Source organism: Emys orbicularis, chromosome 10, assembly GCF_028017835.1.
Source record: "Emys orbicularis isolate rEmyOrb1 chromosome 10, rEmyOrb1.hap1, whole genome shotgun sequence".
Taxonomy (NCBI): domain Eukaryota; kingdom Metazoa; phylum Chordata; order Testudines; family Emydidae; genus Emys; species Emys orbicularis.
The window spans coordinates 50,932,575-50,954,272 of NC_088692.1; the positions used below are offsets into that span (position 1 = coordinate 50,932,575).

Below are 21,698 nucleotides of genomic sequence, written 5' to 3' on the forward strand. Positions count from 1 at the left end.
ATTAATAGTTATTATTATTTAGTGCTGTTTCCGTATTATCATTGACTGACATTTATGGGGAGCATTAAAACAGACATTTTGCTACATTACACCCTTCCTTGTCTCTGTCTACAATATTTTGAGAGGTGGATCCATCTGTCTCTCTCCTGATTATATTCTGGTCTTGGCAGACATACATTTCTGACTCTCTTGAGCAGTTACTTTTGATCTACTGAAAAACACTGTGTTTCTTTAGTGAACAGGGCTGGAGGCTGAAGGTCTCTGTTTAGATTGTCAGCTCTTTGAGGCAGGGAGCATCTTTTTTGTTCTATGTTCATACAGCATCCGGCACAATAGGATCCTAGTCCGTAACTGGGGCTTCTATGTGATGCCTCAATACAAATAATAAATAATAATAATACACCTCTATCCCGTGTGATAGACCCAGACCAGTGAGGTATAGGAGTCTGGTAGAGGGCAAATATACTGGTCACTGGATGAGTAGTTTTCTGTTCCCTGAGTGACCAGAGCAGGGGCTGCACTAGAGTAATCAGGAACCTGCTAGAACCAGTTAAGGCAGGCAGGCTAATTAGGACACCTGGAGCCAATTAAGAAGAAGCTGCTAGAATCAATTAAGGCAGGCTAATCAGGGCACCTGGGTTTTAAAAGGAGCTCACTTCAGTTTGTGGTGCGAGTGTGAGGAGCTGGGAGCAAGAGGCGCAAGGAGCTGAGAGTGAGAGGGTGAGGGTGTGCTGCTGGAGGACTGAGGAGCACAAGCGTTATCAGACACCAGGAGGAAGGTCCTGTGCTAAGAATAAGGAAGGTGTTTGGAGGAGGCCATGGGGAAGTAGCCCAGGGAGTTGTAGCTGTCATGCAGCTGTTACAGGAGGCACTATAGACAGCTGCAGTCCACAGGGCCCTGGGCTGGAACCCGGAGTAGAGGGCGGGCCCGGGTTTCCCCCAAACCTCCCAATTGACCTGGACTGTGGGTTCTTCCAGAGGGGAAGGTCTCTGGGCTGTTCCCCAACCCACATGGTGAATCTCTGAGGCAAGAAAATCCGCCAATAAGCACAGGATCCACCAAGATAGAGGAGGAACTTTGTCACACCCGATATAATGCGACCCGATATAACACGAATTCGGATATAACGCAGTAAAGCAGTGCTCCGGGGCGGGGGGGTGGGAGGTGGGGCTGCGCACTCTGGCGGATCAAAGCAAGTTTGATATAACACGGTTTCACCTATAACACGGTAAGATTTTTTGGCTCCCGAGGACAACGTTATATCGGGGTAGAGGTGTATGTACAGAATGGCTATACCATTGTTAGTGTCAGTGCAAGCTTCCTCCCTCCATTCATGTATGCACATACCCCTGAAGGGTTCATCTCCAGGGCTGAAAGGAGAGCTCAGCCGCCATGCCCCAAAGAATCCTTGGCTGCATTGCTGAGACTGCAAAAATGGACCCCAATCTGTACCAGTTGTGCTGGTGGTTTTGTGATGTGCCTACTTGTCCACTAGGAACTATGATGAGACCGCCAAACTAAAGTCACATTACAGAGCCTGTATTACTGAGGAGCTTTCACATATGACCTGCTGTGTGGGCATGGTTTGCCCTTTTGAGGCCATCTTGTAGCTGTTGCCCAAGAATCCCAGCACTTTTGGGAGACACAGTCAGTAGTGCACAAGCTGTCTGTCCTTTCTTTTCCATCTCTGCTAATAAAACCCTGGGCTTCTTTTGCATCAACCACTGCAATCTTCTTCCTGGTCTCTCTGCATTTCACCTCTCCCAACTCCAATCAATCCAAAACACTGATGCTAAAGTTATCATTTTTCCTGCAGCTTCAATCAAGGCAAACTCTTCTCCCCTCCCCCTCAAATCCCTTCATCGGCTTTCCACTCTTTTTTCTGCATCACATTCAAGTTCCTCCTCCTCACCATCAAGTCTGCAAAACTTGACTCCTATCTTGACTCACGAGTCTGTGGCCTGTTTGTATGATTAGATGATTTGGTAGCACTCATACCACAGACATTGGTGTATAATAAACACTAGATAGATTAGACAGATACATCTCTATTCTAATGCCATGCTATATCCCATTTATTTCTGAATTCCCCTTTATGCTCTTTGCATCCTCTCCAGCTCCTAGTTCATACCTCTGGAATGATCATAATTTGGCCCTAAGCATTTAAGAAAAATATACAGCACAAGATTAAAGGCACCAAAAGTAGGTAGACTACTGCAGTTAATCCTGACCCTGGTTTGCAGTATCATTCATGTCTATTACAACATACTTTTAAATTGTATTGATAGAATTCAAACTTTTACTTGGCTGCCCAAGTATCTTGAATCCCAGATTTGAACAGAGAGGAATCAATAACTGAAAAGATTCCTTCTAAATCTAGTTAAACAAGCTGTGAGAGCTAAGCAACTTGAAATTCAACAGAAGGAAAGCTCATGGGAAACTGATTGGGATTTTTCTTGAGATGAACAAGGTGCTTTCTTCCCAGACTCAGACCTAGTTATTCTGCGGAGGATGCTGCCCAGATGTAAAGCTGTCACTGGGATAAGCATTTTAATGATTTCTTGTTGCCTTATTTTGTGTAGTTTGAAAATATTTCCACCATGAATTTCATTTATTTTGCTTTTGAGAACTTGACCTGTTAAAAGGACAAATATGAGCCAAATCCTCCTCTCAAGCTCATCACTCATCAACCCTGTAATAGACCAAATAGTTCCAAAAAGACACAAGTGAAATTCTATCTCCACCGAAGTCAGTGGTAAAAATCCCATTGATTTCAATAGGCAGGATTTCATCCAGTGATGACTGCTATACTCCCTATCCTACAATTATCAGAACACAAAAGCAGAGCCTCCAGAACTCTCAGAAGCAGGGCAGTCCACCAAACTATTCCTGCCCTTTCATTCTGTAGGGGTTGTTATCTGCAATGCAAAATCTCATATATTACATCAGTGAATCAGGTTCTGGTCTCACTGAAAATTAACCCAAGTTAGAAGCCTGATGAAATATTCATATCTAATTAGGAAGATGGCCACATTTCTGGATAGATGGATAGATGCCATCAAGGAGGTTTTTCCCCATCTAGAAGCAATTTGGGATTTACATGCTCATAGAGGCAGGTGTATCCATTCTGTTTTTTATTGCACATTCTTTATCCTCTATGTGATCTCTTAATTCCAGCATACATTCATCTTGTCTTCTAATTTGGCAACAGATCCCAGTTGTCTCCTTTGGTTCTTAGATGGAGTGGTAATCCTGCAAATGCACAAACAGCTCCATCGATTTCCACCTGTGACTTACTCAATAGCAACTAACTGTTACCAGATTTGCCCATTACTTTGGGGTATGCTCATTTATTCGGGTTACTGCTGGCAAACTAAAGGCACAGCACACGGTCCCATCAGCCACTCTGAGACCTGGCAAACTTGTACCAGCATTGGGCTGCTTAGAATATTGCTTTTTGCTGCCTCTTTAATCACAGGATCACAGCAGTGTTGCAAAATATGCAGTCTTGCCCAGCTCAGCCAGACTCTTACTAAACAGAAGGCAAAAGGAGAGGGAAAGGAAAGAGGAGAAATAGGAGGGAAGGAAAATGACACACAAAGGTGGGGGCGGTGGTGACAGCAGGAACCAAAGTCTTACATCCCAGGTGGTGTTTGGGATTTGGCTGGAGCCAGTGGAGGTGGCCGTGTCATCTGAATCCCTCTCTCTCAGGCCTGGTCTGGACAGGACATTTCTCAGCATCAGGATCAGGATCATGAAGGCCCAACAGCGTTACGGTGGATCCTGAGGTCCCGAGGAGATGGTGGATGTGGCAGCCATGCGGTGAAGTTCATTTCTTCCTGTCCACCCATCTCCCAGTCAGAGCACTTCATTCTCCCTGAAGGTCTTTTTTCTAACGGACCCCAAAGGGAGCGATGGGTGGAATAGTCCTTCCCCTTATTATTTTGTCTACCAATTAGACCTCATTTCCGACACACCAGTTTTGGTCCCTTGATTTCCAGCCCCACAGTTCTCTTGTTGACCAGGCATGATCTTAACACTGTCCTTGAGTTACTAGTTGGCCTTTCCCTTTGGGCTCATTCAGTCTGTCTCCCTTTCCTCAACATTCCCTGTTATGAGTTATTGGAACATTTGATCAACTTTTTATCCACTTACCCAAAGTTAAGCTTACAATCGGGTTAGGCGTACGAGGCCCAAATTATTACAACAGGCTCCACTAACCCGGCTGGATCATAACGTGGTGGCTTGTCTTGCTCTCTCCTCCCCTTGAGCCATTTCTTTATCCCTTCTTCTCCCTATGATTTTTATTCCCCCTTCATCTTCTCCTTCTCTCTCTCTCTCATTCTTTTCTATTCTCTTCCTCTGCACCTCCTCCAAACCCTTTCCCTAGGGCCTGTGGGCTCTCCCCTGCCCCCCCCCCCCCCGCCTCTTTCTTTCCTTCTGTCCCTTTTTGGCTCTTCCCCCCCCAACCCACTTGCTCCCCATTCCCCATGGGTGTCTTTCCCTAGTGCCTGTCTCTGCTCCCTGCCTCCTCTCCCTGCTTTTTCCTACCCATATAGGTACACACCCATGTACTTTCTCTCTCTGTATCCACACACTCACACAGAGTGACTGAGGAAGAGTCTAATTTAGAATGAATCAAAGCTCTTGACTCTCTTAAGGAAAAGCTGCCAAACTATAGGATGGTCCCTGGCTCCGGCTTTCTGATCATCTCAATGTTCCTTTGTAACAAGAATATCTTGTCCCCCCAACCCCAGGCAGTATTGTCAGGGGCATCTGCTCTTCCAATGTACCACCGAGGAGCAGTTTAGTGGCCATGAGAGATGCAAAGGCAGTCTAGAATTGTTCAGTGGACGCATATTTTCACTGGGCATTCCAGGGACTCAGTCAAAGGGGTGGGAAGCAATATGGCTGCTGCTAGGTCTCTGATCCATGTGTGAGGAAAGTTCCTCTTTCTCTACAGTCTCTCCAACAAGCATTACCAAGTGTTCATCATTCAAAGTGCTTTAGCAAGGTGGGTGAGGAGTATTATCTCCATTTTACAGATGGGGAAACTGAGGCACGGAGAGGGGGAGGTCAATGTTCTCAAAAACAGCTACTGATTTTTGGGTGCCTTCATTTCTTGTGCCCAACTGGGGACACCTGGGGGCTGATTTTCAGTGGGGCTGTGGAGCCAGTGTTCCCATTGCCTTCAACTGAATTTGGGGATAGAGCTGGTCTGGAGGTAAAAGACCTCTGCATGGAGAGCCCTGGCCTTCTGCGGTGCTCTGGGGATGTGCAGGGCTTGAGGGTGGGCCTTGTGGCTTTGTTCCCTCTTCGCCCCCTACCAGGATGATGTGGAGGTATCTCAGCTAGGGTCTCCTCATGGAGATTTCCTTCCCCAGAGCCTTCTACCATGGCTTTGACCATGGGGGTGGGATGACTTAGCCGCAGAATCCCAAGAAACTGCATCCTGAAAACAATTCGGGTCAGATCAAAACCCTCATTGGACAAAGGATCACGGTGCAGTATGAGTGAATGGAGAGAACAAGCAACGGCGGTGTGGAACTTTCTGTACTCTGCTACTTTCTGGAAGCCAAATTCTGCAACATGGGAAATTCACAGGGCCCAAATTCTTCTCTTACAGAGATGTATCTTTAAATGACTGCCTTTGTCTGATTTCTAGCTCCATAATAGCCCATGCTTATTAAACTCTTAGGGAACAACGTGAATGCCTATTGAGCACATTTGCAGAAGTGGAGATAGAGAGTGTATATTTTAATGCATTCTTGAGTTCAAGCTTCTCTGGCTGCTCACACTTCTGGGAATGATTTCAGCAACTGTTCTGATCATCAAACAAGTTGTCACAACGAAGGCCCCGATGTTACAAGCTGATCATTGTGGGTGGCTCACTGCACCTAGGATGAAGCTCACCGAAGACTCTGCGGGCGTCCACCTACACGGAGCTGCTAGCAGGGTTTGAGCCTGAGAGTGTGTGAAATGGGGTCCCCTGTCTACCTAGGATTCATTTACAATGCAGCTGATGTAACAGTGACAACATAGTGGTGTGAGTAAAAATATTTGAAGGTGTAAAATTGCCATGCAATGGGGTCAAACTCAGTAGAAGTCCCAGTGCTATCACTAATTAAAATGGATTAATCATCTCTCTTGCGTGCAGTGATGACTATAAAGTAGCACATTAAAGGGAGATGTTTGTAAATGCTGAGATGAAAAAGCCGTATTCTTTCAAAGGTCCCAGTTTTACAATGAGATGAGTGTGGGTGGACCCCTGCGGCTGTACGGAGCTCAAACAAGTTTGGGGGCCAAAGCCACTGATCCACATGGAAGGACTTTTGTGCATGTGCAGAGCCCCAGTGAAGTCAATTAGACTATTCACATGAGCAAACTCATGCGGAAGTGACACAATCCCGCAAACGGGTCCACTTTGGTGGATCCCTGCATGCGTGTGGCAGACTCTCCTTGGCTTCCATGGAGCTCCTTGCAGGTGTAAGGACTCAAGTGCGCAGGGCAGCTTGTGAAATCCTGGCCAGTGTTTGCAGGGACAGGGCCTGATTTAAAACAAGATGCAACAAGTGAGTGTGACAAACACTAGGAGGAAAGGACCTGTGAAATGAGAGTGACAGGAACAAGTTCAGCCTGGTCCATGGGCTAGTTGTGTGTGGTTGGTTTGTGGGTGTTTTTTATGACATACATTACCCTGCATGGTTCTGTTTGGGACTGGTGTGTGTGTGTTTCTCATCTGTATGTGTGTGTGTGTTTTATAACATATATTACCCTACGTGGTTCTGTTTGGGAGTGTGTGTGTGTGTGTGTTTTTTCTCATATCTTTGCCTGTTTGTAGTCTGTCTTAGGTACTCCTGTGGCCCCATTACTGTAGGAGCTGAGCACCTCCCAATCTTTAAGGTCTTTATCCTCACACCACCACTGGGAGGCAGGGCAGGGCTGTAACCCCCACTGCAGGGGTGGGGAACTGAGGCACAGAGAAGGTAGGACTTCGGTGGGATTTAGGTGCCTAAACCCATGAGGATCTGGGCCCAAGTGACTGGCCCACCCTGGCACTGGGAGCCTGCGGCACAGCTGGGTCTGGTTCCCACGGCAATCCCGGGGCTGATCCAATGGCTGTTCACAGCCGGGCCCGGGGCCCTTCCCCAGAGCGGTGCGAGGGACCCCGCCGGGGTGCATGCCCCGCTCTCTCCCCGCAGCGGCCGCATGGGGGCAGCAGGGGGGAGTCCGGGCCAGGAATCTGGGATTGCCCGTTGCTAGGCGACAGGGCGAGGCGGGACCCAGGCCCCGCCCCCGGGGCGCTCACTCCCCACCGTACCCGCACATGCGCAGTAGCCCACAGGTACAGGCTTCCCCTGTTGCCGGACTCCAGAGCTGTGGCTCGGCCCGTGTCCGCGCTGCTCCGCGGGGCCATGGCCGGGTCCCAGGTGCTGAAGCGGCGGCGCACCGCGCTGGAGCGGGCCGAGAAGTTCCTCTCCGAGCCCCGCTTCCCCGACTGCAACCTCCGGGGCAGGTGGGAGCCGGACCGGTCCGCCGCGGGTTCCGCCCCCTCCGGCCGGGAAACAGCGGCCCGCGGGCGTCCCCCGGGCCGGGCCTGCGCTCCCGCTCGGGGCGGGGTCCGGCCGCCCCCAGCCCCTGCGGCGGGGCTTGCCCCCTTCCCCCACTCAGCGCCCTCACTTCCAGCGCCCCTCCCCCCGGTGCCTGGAGCGGCCCGGCCCGGCGTGCCAGGACCGAGGTGGGCGCGGGGCTGGCTCGGGACGCTGGGGGGGAGGGGGCGCTAGCTGCAGAGCGAGCCCTGCTGGCCAGCGGGGGACCCGAGCCGCCACCGGCCCCTGGTTCCTGCTGGCCCGGCTATGAGCACGGGCCGGGATCGGACGGGTCTGGATGTGGAAAGCGACGTGGCTTCTCCCCCGGGAAACCCGCTGCTCGGGCTGTGGGTCTGCCTGAGAGTCGCAGTGACTCCAGCCGTGCCCCGGGGAGGGGGGCGATCGGGTGGGGTGTTCCCACCTGCTACAGCCCGGGTGTCGCTGCTCTGAAAGCTTGGAGCAGGCGGGGGAGAAGGGACACTTGCAAAATCCTTTTTGTGCGTTTAAAGGCTTTAAAAATCAAAGGCTCTGCTGCTTTTTCTTTCCCCTTTGCTGTTTCACTCTCCAGTTAGGCTGGTCAGTTTCAGTTTTGCTGCTTCCTTCTCTCCGGTTCTGACCAGCCTTTTGGGTTTCTCACAGTGTAGGACGGAGGTTCTTCTTTTCACCCTGTGGAGCAGCCCATAACAGAGATACTCTCACAGACCCATCTGCGTTACCAGCACCACAATCTTCCTGTTATTTAGCTCTCAAATATTTAAACAAAAAGACTTTTTTCATAGACCCTACCATGACTGCATCTGTTCCTGGCAGCTGTCACGTAAATCCTTGCTCCTAAGGCTTCGTCTTCACTACCCGCCTGAATCGGCGGGTAGAAATCGATCTCTTGGGGATCGAATTATCGCGTCTCGTCGGGACGCGACAACCGATCCCCGAATCGATGCTTGTACTCCACCAGCGCAGGTAGAAGTAAGCGCCGTCGACGGGGGAGCCGCGGCGGTCAATTTGCCGCCGTCCTCACAGTGGGGTAAGTCGGCTTGGTTACGTCGAATTCAGCTACGCTGTTCGCGTAGCTGAATTTGCGTATCTTAAATCGATTCCTCCCCCCTTCCCCAGTGAAGACGTAGACTATAACTGGCTCTGCTCAGGAGGACCCCAGCGTCGAGGCTGAACCTCATTGAAATTAATGGGGCTTCTGCGTAGACGCACAGCCCGTCCACTTAAAATAAATTGCAGGATTGGGGCCTGAATCTATGCATGCACAGGAAGCTAGATGTGAGATCAACAGGATTGCCACATGTGTGTGTCCCCCTCCAATCCTGCCATGGGGCTCAAAGGAGTCAGTCTGCGTTGGGTGGGAGAAAGTGGGAACCAACCAGCCTCAGAGCGATACAGTAACCCCTCGCTTAATGTTGTAGTTATGTTCCTGAAAAATGCGACTTTAAGCGAAATGATGTTAAGCGAATCCAATTTCCCCATAAGAATTAATGTAAATAGAGGGGATGAGGTTCCAGGGAAATTTTTTTCACCAGACAAAAAACTATAGGCTGTATTATATAGCTATACACACAGTATACGTTTTAAACAAACAATTTAATACTGTTCACAGCTATGATGATTGTGAAGCTTGGTTGAGGTGGTGAAGTTAGAGGGTGGAAGAGGGAGGGATATTTCCCAGGGAATGCCTTGCTGCTAAATGATGAACTAGCACTCGGCTGAGCCTTCAAGGGTTAACACGTTGTTAATGTAACCTCTCACACGAGAGAGGGGAGACAGCATAGCAGACAGAGACAGACACACACCTTGTGTGTGGGGGAGAGAGAGAGAGAGAGATGCACACTGCCCCTTTAAATAAGCTGACCCACTCTTAAGTGCATTGTCTTTTTAAGTGGATCAGGAAGTTGAGACAGCAGCTGCTGCCCCAAGCTCTCTCTGTCTCCCTGCTCTATATGGAGAAGGGGTAAGCGGGGTGCAGGAGCAGGGGGGAGGGGGACACCCTGATATTAGCCCCCCTTCCTCCCCTGCCCAGCAAGGAGGAGTCTCTGGGAGCAGCTCCAAGGCAGAGGGCAGGAGCAGCACATGGCAGTGGGGGGAAGGACAGCTGAACTGCCAGGAATTGATACTCTGCTGGGTGGCTGCAGCACAGGGAACTTAGGGGAGCGGGGAGCTGATAGCGGGGCTGCCGGTCCACCCTGGTTCCAAGCCCCTACAAGCTAGCTGCAACGGGCTGCTCTTCCTGCAAGCAGTGGACAAAGCAGGCGGCTGCCAAAGGACGTTAGAAGGGAGCATTGCACAACTTTAAATGAGCATGTTCCGTAATTGATCAGCAAGGTAACAACGAAACAACGTTTACCGGGCTGACTTTAAGTGAGGAGTTACTGTATCTATATTTGAATAGAAAGTCCCTACATAAAGCCATAGGCACCGTAACAATTAATTATGCTTACAATAACCCAGTGAGACCACCCAGCATCATTAAACAATCATATTCACAGAACAGATTTAAGTCAGCCAGCCAATAAATCCAAAGCAGCAGAAAAACTACTTTCACCCTTCTCTTTGACTTCTCTAGGAGAAAAGCCACTAGCTTTCCCCCAGACAGTGTCAAATCAATGGCTTTTGCAGCATGCCCAGACGGTCGAGTTTTGGCTATAAGGGATCCTGTGGTATGTACAGGAGAGAATGTTCACCAAGGAAAAGAGACAATGGATGTAGGGAATCGGAGATTCCTTGTCAGAGAAACATGTGATAATATAAATTTGGGTGTCTGCTCTGATGGCTCAGAGAAAAGATCCATCAGTCTTCTGCTTCTTTCCTTCACCTAAGGTTTTGAATGATACTTGGGTCTCCTTCCCTTCCCGGTCTGAGGATTCTACCTTCGTTAGCTCCAAGAGGACACAATACGAAGAACACATCTACAGATGTGAGGACGAGCGTTTTGAGGTAGAATTCTTCCAAAATCATTTCTTGGAAAGCCTGGGATTCTATGAACTGGTTAGCTATATGGTATAATACTGCTTAAATACTGATGCCCGGACTTTTTTTCTTGGTTATAGGATCATAGAGTCATAAAAATGTAGGGCTGGAAATGACCTCAAGAAGTCATCAAGTCTAGCCCCCTGCACTGAGTTGGACCAAGTAAACCTAGACCATCCCTGACAAAAGTTTGTCCAACCTGTTCTTAAAAACCTCCAATGATGGGGAGTTCACAGTCTTCCTTGGAAGCCTATTCCAGTGCTTAACTACCCTTAGAGTTAGAAAGTTTTCCTAATATCTAACCTAAATCTCCTTTGCTGCAGATTAAGCCCATTACTACTTGTCCTGCCTTTGGTGGACATGGTTATGCTTCTACCTAAGGACTGTTCAACCTCTGTGAATACAAGAATCAAAATCCAAGTAACTGCTTCTGATCACCAACTCCTTCCCCTCCAACCCATTGACTTTATCGTGGTCGGTAGCTTTGGCACAGCTTTCTTTCTCTTCTCTTTAGGTCATTCCAAATGAAACTGTTCAATGGCAGATGCATAATTGATGCTTCCTTTTATTAGTACATAGAGGCTGAAATATATTTCTGTGTTAAAAATCTGAAAAATGACATTCACAGAGAGTTAAATGATTGACACTCCAAATGGAACTCAGCACAGCAATTATTTGCCTATGCTAAGATTTATCGCTTCCTTTTGTAGTAATGCTGTCAATTGTGTACCTCCCACCCATGGAAAATCTTATTTCCTGAAGGAAGCATTTTAGTAGCCTGTAACTTCTTGTGAAAAGAGGCAATACAGTATAGGAAGCAGATGAAATATAGGTAGATTAGAACAACCAAATGTGGAAATATTAAACCATTTCTCAAGTGCCTCCTGTTTTACGTGCACAGCATTACAGTAGTATTAAGTTCTTGTTTTGGTTCACTTAAATGTTAGGGTAAGTCGACACTTAAAACACTGCAGCTGTGCTGTGTCTCCTCTAATACTCTTAATATTATTTTTTAGTATACAGACTGACTAACAGTTGCTACTCTGAAAACTATTTTTAATGGAACCAAGCATTTTAGCTGACTCAGGTCGGATTGGGAGGGAAGTGTCCATCAGACCAGTGCTTAAGTGACGAAACTCCTATGCCAACGGGAGAGCTTCTCCCATCAGCTTAGTTAATCCACCTCCCCAAGACGTGATAGCTGTGTCGATGGGAGAAGCTCTCCCGTTGACATGACGCTGTCTACGTGGGGGATTAGGTCGATGTAACTGCGTTGCTCAGTGTGGATTTTTCACACCCCTGGGCAACATAGTTACACCAATATAGGTCTGTAGTGTAGACCCGACCTTTATTTCCACAAATTAATATTGTACTATGGCTAACACATCTTCCCTTTCAGCTGGATGTTGTCTTGGAGACCAACCTGGCAACAATCAGAGTCTTAGAGGCAATCCAAAGAAACTCTCCCGCTTGTCTGCTGAGGAGCAAGCCAAATTCCGGCTGGACAACACTCTGGGTGGCACGTTGGAGGTGATCCACCGCAAGGCGCTGCAGAGGATATATGCTGACAAAGCGGCCGACATCATAGACGGGCTGAGGAAAAACCCATCTGTTGCAGTTCCTATTGTGCTGAAAAGGTACTTCCCAGGTTTCGGCATTATTACTTGTGTTTGGGTAAAACTCATCGTACGCTAGGCACTATTCAAACGTATAATACACACAGAGGCTCCAGTTGAGGAAAGCATACAGTCTGAGAAATGCAGATGCTTTTTATGTTCTAATAAGTTGTTGCGTTTCATAGTACCCAGCTACTCTTGTGTCTAGTAAAGCCAAAACATCACTGGCCCTGCTGGCAGGGTATGGATTTTTTATTTTTCCTACCCAAGATAGGGCAGTCTTGAGTTCAAAAATCAAGCTGGGGTGGGGTTCTGTATTGTCAGTTTTGGACACAACTGAGTTTGATCCCATTATAAATCCCATCTGTGAAAGTGAACAAGGCTTTGACGTGTAGAGTCTGTATTGGATTCAGGTTCCAACTCAAAAATGACGATGTTCTACTGCCAGCCTCCTGATCAGAAAAAGGAAGTGAGTGCACAATATTGAGGGGGGGCCAGAGACCGCTGTCTTGAATAATAGTTATAACGGGCAATTTCAATTCCCCACATGTAAAATATCAACCTCTGGAGAAGGTGAGGAGAAGGAGTTTTTCAATATTTTAAATGATTGCTTCTTGTAATAGCTAGTCTGTAGCTACACAAGAGGAGAGGTTATTGATTTAGCCCTGAATAACACTTAGATGCTGAATCAAGAAATAACTATGGTCAAACCATTGAGTGGTAGCGATCACAATATATAACAGTCCAGCATCCTTGGTGGAAGGGATTATACCAAAAATTAGTACTGTGATATGAGACGTAGGAAAGTGGAAGCTAAGTCAAAAGTTGGACAATTTTACAATCTTTAAAGCATAGGTTCCTGATCTATAGACTACAGGTCGTCAGTGTGGTCTTGAATAGAAAGAGAGGTGGTTGACAGAATCTTCTTATACAGCCTCAATCTCTGCTATGAATTGAAGCAAATATGCCATTACTGTATATTGAAAAAACTAACAAATCCCCCACCCAGCTGGAATTCTGTGTTGTGGTCACCCTATCTCAAGGAGGACATCTCAGTAATAAAGGACTCAGAAATGAGCATGGGGGGGAAGATGAGGCATGGGAAGACTGTGAGAAGTGATTGATGGTAATGAGACTGTTTAGGTTTGAGAGATAGTGGTATCAGAGGCGTTTTTACAGAGGTATACAAAATCTGATTGCTGCTATTTACCTTTTCATATACGGACAAGGGGATATGAAAATGTGAAAATGAAAGGCAGGAAATGTAAAATTGATGAAAGGAAGTACTCTTCTCTAGTACCATCTGTGTAGGACTTTTTCTCTTGTGTCTTAGAACCTTAGCACTTTCCGAACTTCCCTAGCTCTTCCTTTTTTTACCCTTAAGGGCAGCCATGGTAGAGTGGAGTAAGAGCCAAGCCCCCTAGTGGTCACCACGTGTCACTCTTGAGTTTAAGTGCTGTCTTCCACCCAGTTCCTTGTTGAGCATGGTCAGTGAGCTGTAAAGAGAAGGTGGAAATTGAACTACAGTATTCAAAGAATGTGCGGAATGTGCCCCTACTAAACTGGCTGAAGGGGATAGTCCATAAATGAATGGAAACTAACCTTTGTGTTCTTTATAGCTTCTCTGTCCTCCTGGCTGGTTCTGGATTTACACAGCAAGAGGCTACAACAGCATTTTGATGGAACCGTGTCATCATACTTTTCCACTTTCCCGATACATCTCTAACAATGTAGAACAAAGGATAATTAGAAATGAAAGTAATTCCCTTTAGCATTGTAGTTGCGGATTGTCAGATCTTTTTTATGGTGGCTCCCTAATGTTCCCGTCAGAATTGGGGCCCCGTTATACAAATGCAGAAAGAGAACTCATGTCCGGAAGGACTTGCTTTTATGTTGCATCATGTTGAGGATGTCTGCAGTCTCCAGCAGGTTCTCTATTGAGGCAGGGCATAATGTGAGAACTAGACGTAAAGAAACGAGAGATGAAAGGAGAGGGGTAAGACTGTGAGGAGGTGCTCTTAGACACCAGGGTATGGACGTGGTATGAAAACTAGATTAGAGGAGGGATATAGGTTTGCGAAGGGACTGCCAAGTAAGAGGTACTTCTGGGATCTGTGTGCTTCTAGACTCCTGGAACGTTCAGCAATTATATCTCTGCAAAGTTCCTATGTCTCATCAAAAGTATGTAGGCTGCCTAGATGTAAATTGTGATTCCTTAATCCTCAGTGAAGAGAGAGAGCTGGTTTTTCCATTATGTCAAGATGTGAGAGGTCAAGGGTTGTCTGATTCCCAACTTGTGGTGTTTTTCCTTTAAACATGATCAAGTTGGATACAGTGCACTCTTTGTGAAGTGACAAAATGGACTTCTTTCTTCTAGGCTAGGTATAAGCTGGCTGAGAGGTTCAGAGTTTTGTGTATGCCTGTGTTGCATGGGGTGAAAAGAATATCTAGTTACAGGACCATAACAAGTATCAGAGAAGTTTGGGAGCTCTGAAATGTCTGGCAAGTGGTTAAATCCATGTATTAAATAAATGATGGGATGTCACAGATACCAGGGACTCTTTGGGGCAGCTGGTTACAACAGTTGAGATTTCTGTTATTTGTAACTTCTCACAAAGCAGAATTCTGGGATATTGACAATGAACCCAGACCCAGTCCTGGGACGCTGTAGGAGGTATACAGGAAAAAAAAAAGTTTGGTTTATGTTCTGTTGCATGCCCTCATCATCACCCTGGTTAGTGGGGTATAGCCATGCATTTGTGGCCTATTTAACCTTCTGTAAAATAACATAGCCACAAAACCAATCTAAAGATTCATGGCCATTCCTGGAGAATTTTGCTATGCACGTTGTACCTCATTTGAAGTCCTTCTGAAACTTTCTGCTGTTTCAGTGGGCGATGGGCACTGAGCAGAAGCCTTACTGCCTCCAGCTTGTCTGGTCTAGGTTTTTATCCTACACCCATCAATGTGGTATCTTAGCATCTCTTAGCTTCTGTTTTGTTTTTTGTTGCTGCTAAGGTTAAAGATGAAAGAGGAAGAGTGGCGAGAAGCCCAGAGAGGATTCAACAAGGTCTGGAGGGAGCAGAATGAGAAACATTACCTGAAATCCCTGGATCACCAGGGCATCAGCTTCAAACAGAATGACACCAAGGCCCTGTATGCAATATGTGTAGGCCCTTGACACCAGAACTTGGGTTGTTGTGATGGATAATGTGAACTCTGTCCCTTTCCCCATAGGGTTTGGGGTTGTAATGAATGAGGAAATCCAGTTCACTGCCAGTGCTTTTTACAAGGGTCTTAAAGACGTGGTAAGTTGCATATGTGAGACTCACCCATGCTCTGTGTATTTGCTCTTCCTCCCTCAGAGGCAAGAGCAGGCATCAGAAGATAATGCTGGAGTACCCATAGGCCCACACCTGTCACTAGCCTATGAGGACAGGCAAATCCTGGAGGATGCTGCTTCTCTTTATCATCCACCACGTGAAACAGCAGACCGGAATTTAGAAAGAGGACAAGTACAAAATCAAACAGATCATGTACCACTTCATTCCGGACTTGCTGTTTGCTGGGCGGTGCGAGCTCTCAGACGTGGAGGAGGAAATGGATGTGGATGAAGCCACTGGGGCTGCGAAAAAGCACAACGGAGTTGGGGGCAGCCTCCCTAAAGCCAAGCTGCTGTTCAGCAACACAGCGGCCCAGAAGCTACCGGGGAGAGGGGCGGAGGGGGGACGAAGTGTACAACCTCTTCTATGTCAACAACAACTGGTACATCTTCATGCGGCTTCACCAAATCCTATGCTTGCTGCTGCTGAGGATTTGCACCCAGGCTGAGCGGCAAATCGAAGAGGAGAACCGGGAAAGGGAATGGGAGCGGGAAGTGCTAGACATAAAATGAGACAAGAATGACAGCCCAGTGTGTGGATCTGGTACTTGATCTGTTTCCTGGTGTCTTGAGGAATCTGTGTTCCTCCCTCTCACTTGCCTTTAGGTCTTGTCTCTGTAAAATCCGGTACCTGCATTTTGGTAGTTTCCAAAATGTGAAATATAAGGATGTTGGTGGGCACTGAATGTAGCACAGCATGTTATCAAGGAGGAGATCTCTAGACCTGACCCTGGGACTTGGAACATCCTACTTCATGGGGCTGTGGGCGAGAGGCGTGGTATTTTGTATTGCTTTAACACTCCTTGCCAGCTGAATTTCTTAATTTTGGATTGTGCTATTTTTCTACCTCATGAATTTACAAGTTGGATAAAAATCTTCTCTTGCCCCAAGCTTGTTATAAACTATCTCAGTGGAGGAGTCAGCCCCTGGCAATTGACAAAGCAGTCAGTTTTGGCTCTGGTATTAAAAAGTGTGTGTCCTTTTAAACTGGTGTTCAAATGATTTACCGACTAAAGAAAGCAGGGCAGGCCAAACCCAAGTAAGTCCAGGCAGTCCTATGTAGACCAGTAAAGAGCCTCCTTGATCTTCCATTTTCTGTTACAATATTCGTGTAATCTGAGTGGTCTCAGGAAATATATATATTTAGAATTCTCCAAGGGCTGGTTTCCTTAGTGGTGATAATGCTACAGTACTAAACTGCCTATGGCTGCCTGTTTCCTGCCAGCTAAAACCAGAGTAAAGTAGCTAATTTGGATTAAAGCAAAGGAGGAAGTGTGGACAGTCTTTGTTGGCCTTGAGGGATGCAGAGGTGTTTGAACCTATAACAATTAAAAACAAACAGAAAACACAGAGAACTTTTCAAATTCCCTTTAAAATGGCATTGTTCCTTAACCAGTATTTTTAAAAACTTTATTTTCATCTTCCCTTGATGCCTATACCGCAGTGATGAGTGTTAGTTCAAAACTGGGTGTATCCTGAATGGCTTTTTTCATTTTCTTCCCCTTTTTACTGTGTTTCTGCTACAGCCCACAAAACCTTTTAGAAGCTACATTGGCACATTCAGCTTGGAAAGGCGGTAACTGTCTGTGTAGCTTGCTCTGGATAAGGTGCTGGAGAAACAGGAGATCTGGGTTCTAGTCTGAGCTCTGCTACTTAGTTACTATGTGACCTCAGGCAAGTTGCTTCCCCCAACCCCCTTGGTCTCTGTTTTACATTCTTCAAGGCGGGGACTAGTTGGTTGTGTGTCTGAATGGTGGCAAGCACAGAGGGGTCGCAGATATAGTTTGGGACCTCTGGGTGCTAGTGAAATACAAGTTAATAATAATGTGCAATGGGTATATTTCATAAGAGCCTTAGGACATATCTGCGTTCATATCTTTTTGGTGAGGTCTCTGCTTTAATGGTGTGCATAATGTTGTTTTGGTAGCAAGAACCTCTTTAGTTCTCTTTAGTTCTGAGAATTTTACCACCTCTGCCCTCCTCCGTGAGGCCTCTGACGGGTTACAGACCTGGCATTAATTTGAAAAGCTCTCATTTAAAGTCTTACAATGTTGTTCCTCATTTTATTGACCATTCTGGTAATTCATCAATTTGTCTGAGACCTTCAACATGTGGCCCTTTTGCTCCCAGAACTCATAGTGGGCCTGTAGGAACTGCCTTTGAGGGGTGTTACAATGTAGTTCATGTTGCACCTTCTCTTCCTCTAGTGGATATTGATGTGGAGGATTACTACCCAGCTTTCAGAGGGGTAGCCGTGTTAGTCTGTATCAGTAAAAACAACGAGGAGTCCTTGTGGCACCTTAGAGACTAACAAATTTATTTGGGCATAAGCTTTTGTGGGCTATAACCCACTTCATCAGATGCACGGAATGGAAAATACAGTAAGCAGGTATAAATATACAGCACATGAAAAGATGGGAGTTGCCTTACCAAGAGCAGACTGTCCTCCACTATCCAAGAGATGCCTAGTATCAGATGGGACCACGTTTGAAGTGTTCTCTTGCTCTTAGAAAACCTGAAGCATTTGTAAACACAAGAACCAAAACTGTAAGGACTCTTGGAAAAGGTTCTGTATTTCTTTTGAATAACAACTTCCTTCTGGATTTCACACACGCTGGCTGGCTCTTGAAGCTGGTATATTTGTGGCTTTCAGCTGCTTGTTGTCACTTGAACTCTGTAAGCCCAAGTGTCAACTCTCACATGCTGGCTACCTCGATGATCCAATTTCTATGGAGAATTGTTAAGCACAAATTAGAGTATAAAGACAGGGCTAAAAACAAGTTCTTAATTTCAGTTTTGACAGGAAATCGGCAGTCAACCGGCTCTTTATTTTAATTTGAGAATATAATTAATAATTAGAATTTGATTTAATTATTTTTAATTTCCCCTCCAACTAATCAACCTTTGGATTTGGTGTAGCGATTCCATGGCAAGAGAACTGCCTAACAAGCCCTTCCCGCGTACCTCGATGGTCTAAATCTTTGCCAGCTGTCAGGCATTTCCTTCATAATGCTCACTTAAAGGTTATTAATCCGTAGTTACTTTGTATGTGTAACTGTACTTTGCCAGCATCATTATTTATTTTAAAGGACACAATGTTTTCCAATGGGTGTAGTAGTAATTCACAATAGAAGAGGCTACTATGTTCATAACCTAAATAATTGTTTTTTAGTTTTAATACTTAGATGGCTAGAATTTTTTGTTGTTGTGGTTTGACGAGACAGAGGTTTGAAGCAGGAATTTTTAAGGGTATGTTCATTTCTAATCTGCATTGATGGACATATTCTTTAGCTGGTTCTGAGACTTGCATGGTGCATAGTGGAGAAGAACTGGAAATCTGACCAATTCTGCCACAGCGTATATGTATGCAGGGGAGATAAAATAGTTTCTCTCTCATCAATTATAGCGTTTGACATAAGTGTTTGCATGCAAACATGTAAGTCTAGAAGTGCAGGCAAATGATGAAGGCTCAGCCTGGCTTGTTTTGATTAATGTCAAACTCTGCTTGTTGCCACATGGGGAAGTTTATTTTGGAGATTTTCTTAGTGTTCTATTTTGTCTACGGCCTGACAGCAGAAGGCAGGTTGTCCATAGTGCACACTAGTGCAAAGCCCTCTGACTGACTTGGGTTGGGGAAAGGGGGCTACTGCAGTATACAGTGCACCAAGTCCAGAGGCATTTAAAACCACTTCACTAACTCCTCTTCTCTGTGTCCTTCCTGCTCCCAGCTTCAGCACACAGTGAGCGAGGAGATCTGCATGCATGTGACAGAGCTTTACCTGTCGGAGAATAGCAACGGAGCTACCGGAATCCTGCTGTCGTCACAGTCATCTCGGGCCCTTGTGGAGGCCACGTACCAGTGCAAAGCCGAGCAGCCCATGTCAGACGAGAACTGTTTCAAGGTAAAAACCATATCTGCCTGCAGTGACGCTTGGAGGAGGACTCCTGGAGGAGCTTGCTGAGAGAGGAGGGGAAGAACGAAGGCTCGCTGAGAAAGGAGAATGGGTTCAGCTTTTCATTTTACGTAACTATCCAAATATCCCAAGGACCTCTGGACACCTGTGTGCTCCGCAGCTGTCATAGAGCTTGACAGGGCGACCTGATTGTGCATTCTAGCCTTGTGGAGCTGCCGAGTACCTGCTCTGTGACTGTCGGTCTTAATACAGCCCTTGGCGGGGCTTGCCTCAATCCAGACAGGAACTGTAGAACGAACAGAAAAAACAGATAAATATTTCTATAAAGAGTTCCTCGGAAATGGGACATTTGCAAGGAAGATGGAAAAATACGTATCCTGAAGTAAAGCTGGGATTTGTCCCTGTATTTCCCAGTGTCCCAAAGCCAGAGTAATACTGTATTGAGTGATTGCTGTCACTAGGCTTTTAATCTCCCTCCCTCCCGTGGGGTGGGTCACTGACGCTTTCCACCTTTTTCTCCATCTCATCCATTGTAGACTGTAACGGTCTCTTACTAATATTTGTCACCTATGCGTTAAATAAACCTGACTCACAGTTCAAATCAAATTCATACTTCTTGTCACTGTGAAATCAGAAGTGGCCGGGCCCATCTTGAACTAGTGAAATTCATTGATAATGGCTTTGATAGTTATAGGGCGTCTCTGTGTTCCCGCTGAGAGTCTCAAAATAAGCAGGGAAGCAAAGAATTGAAACTGCACAAATTGATCAGAAAACAGCATGCTGCTAAAAGGGGTCCAGCTCCTTGCTTTGCCTTTATAAACATCCCAATTTCGAGCAAACTCTGTGGGTAACAGAGAGATTTTGTCTGATCGTTAATAAAATACCAACCGTTCACTGCAGCAATTCATGCTTTTTTCTTCCACCTCTCTTTAAGTATGTCATGGTTCTCTATCCAGGAATTCTCTTCTGCCCATATATGTAGAATAATTTCTTTATCCTTTTACCCTCTGTTAGATTAGCTCCTTAGTGATCTAGAACTTTCCACTCATTGTCAAAACTCCTTCTGTGTTCAGATTGTGTAACTGGGGCTAGTATCCCCCCGTTGTTCCCAGCAAAGTGGAAGGCACAGTATTCTGCTGGAGAGTTGCATAAAGTTTATTGGATTTATTTTTCTGAATAATTGGTTACTAAGTCCCCTTCCGCATTCTGCTTTGTAGCTGATGTTCATTCAGAGCAGAGGCCAGGTCCAATTAACTATCGAGCTGCTGGACACCGAAGAGGAGAACTCGGATGACTCCGTAGAGGCAGAGGTAAGAGCCGATTGTCCTTGGAGTTCAGCTGCAGCTATTAAGCATGTAAAGTTTAAATGGGGGTATAACTGGATGAAGATGGCAGAGCTGTCAGTGTTTCAGATGCTATAGTTTATGACCTGCTTCTAGTCCTACAGGACACATTGATTATGTGACACAGTGCACTCAGTGAATTGGGTTGAACAAGCCTTGTTGGCATCTCTTATTAACAATTTAAAAAACCAGACAGTGCAGGTGCATATAGGGGGGGGGATAACTCAGTGGTTTGAGCATTGGCTTGCTAAACCCAGGGTTGTGAGTTCAATCCTTGAGGGGGCCACTTAAGGATCTGGGGCAACAATCAGTACTTGGTCCTGCTAGTGAAGGCAGGGGGCTGGACTCGATGACCTTTCAGGGTCCCTTCCAGTTCTATGATATAGGTATATCCATCCATGGGGGGAGAGTGAGTGGGACCTGTGTGAAATATATGGAGTCTCCAAAGATTGCTTTTCTTTCATCCACTTCCAACCAAACCCCTTCAGAGTTGGGTTTGAATTGTTTGATTTGGCAGATGTTGGTTAACCCCTTGTGTTCTGTGTCCAATTTCAGCGTTGGTCAGACTACGTAGAACGGTACGTCAGCTCTGATTCTACCTCTCCCGAACTTCGGGAACACCTGTCCCAGAAGCCGGTTTTCCTGCCAAGGTGAGTGAACAAGCTGTGGCTGTGAAAAGTGACCCACAGACCACAAGTACCCATGTCAGCAGAGGGAGAAAATCTTACTCTGTCACAGTGTTGGCTATTGCAGTCTCTTGTTTGTTTTTAGTACTCTGCCACTTTAGAAGACATTAACCTGGGAGTAGCATATAGAGACACAGTGCTGCTGTTTATTCCAAGAGCCCACCCTGGGCTCCTGCTCTCCAGTGACTAAGGCC

General features: G+C 46.3%; 1 pseudogene; it reads left to right on the plus strand.

The window, feature by feature from the left end:
- The first annotated feature begins 7,416 nt into the window (after positions 1 to 7,416).
- Positions 7,417 to 21,472, plus strand: LOC135884533 (paired amphipathic helix protein Sin3a-like; annotated as a pseudogene).
- Positions 21,473 to 21,698: the final 226 nt, after the last annotated feature.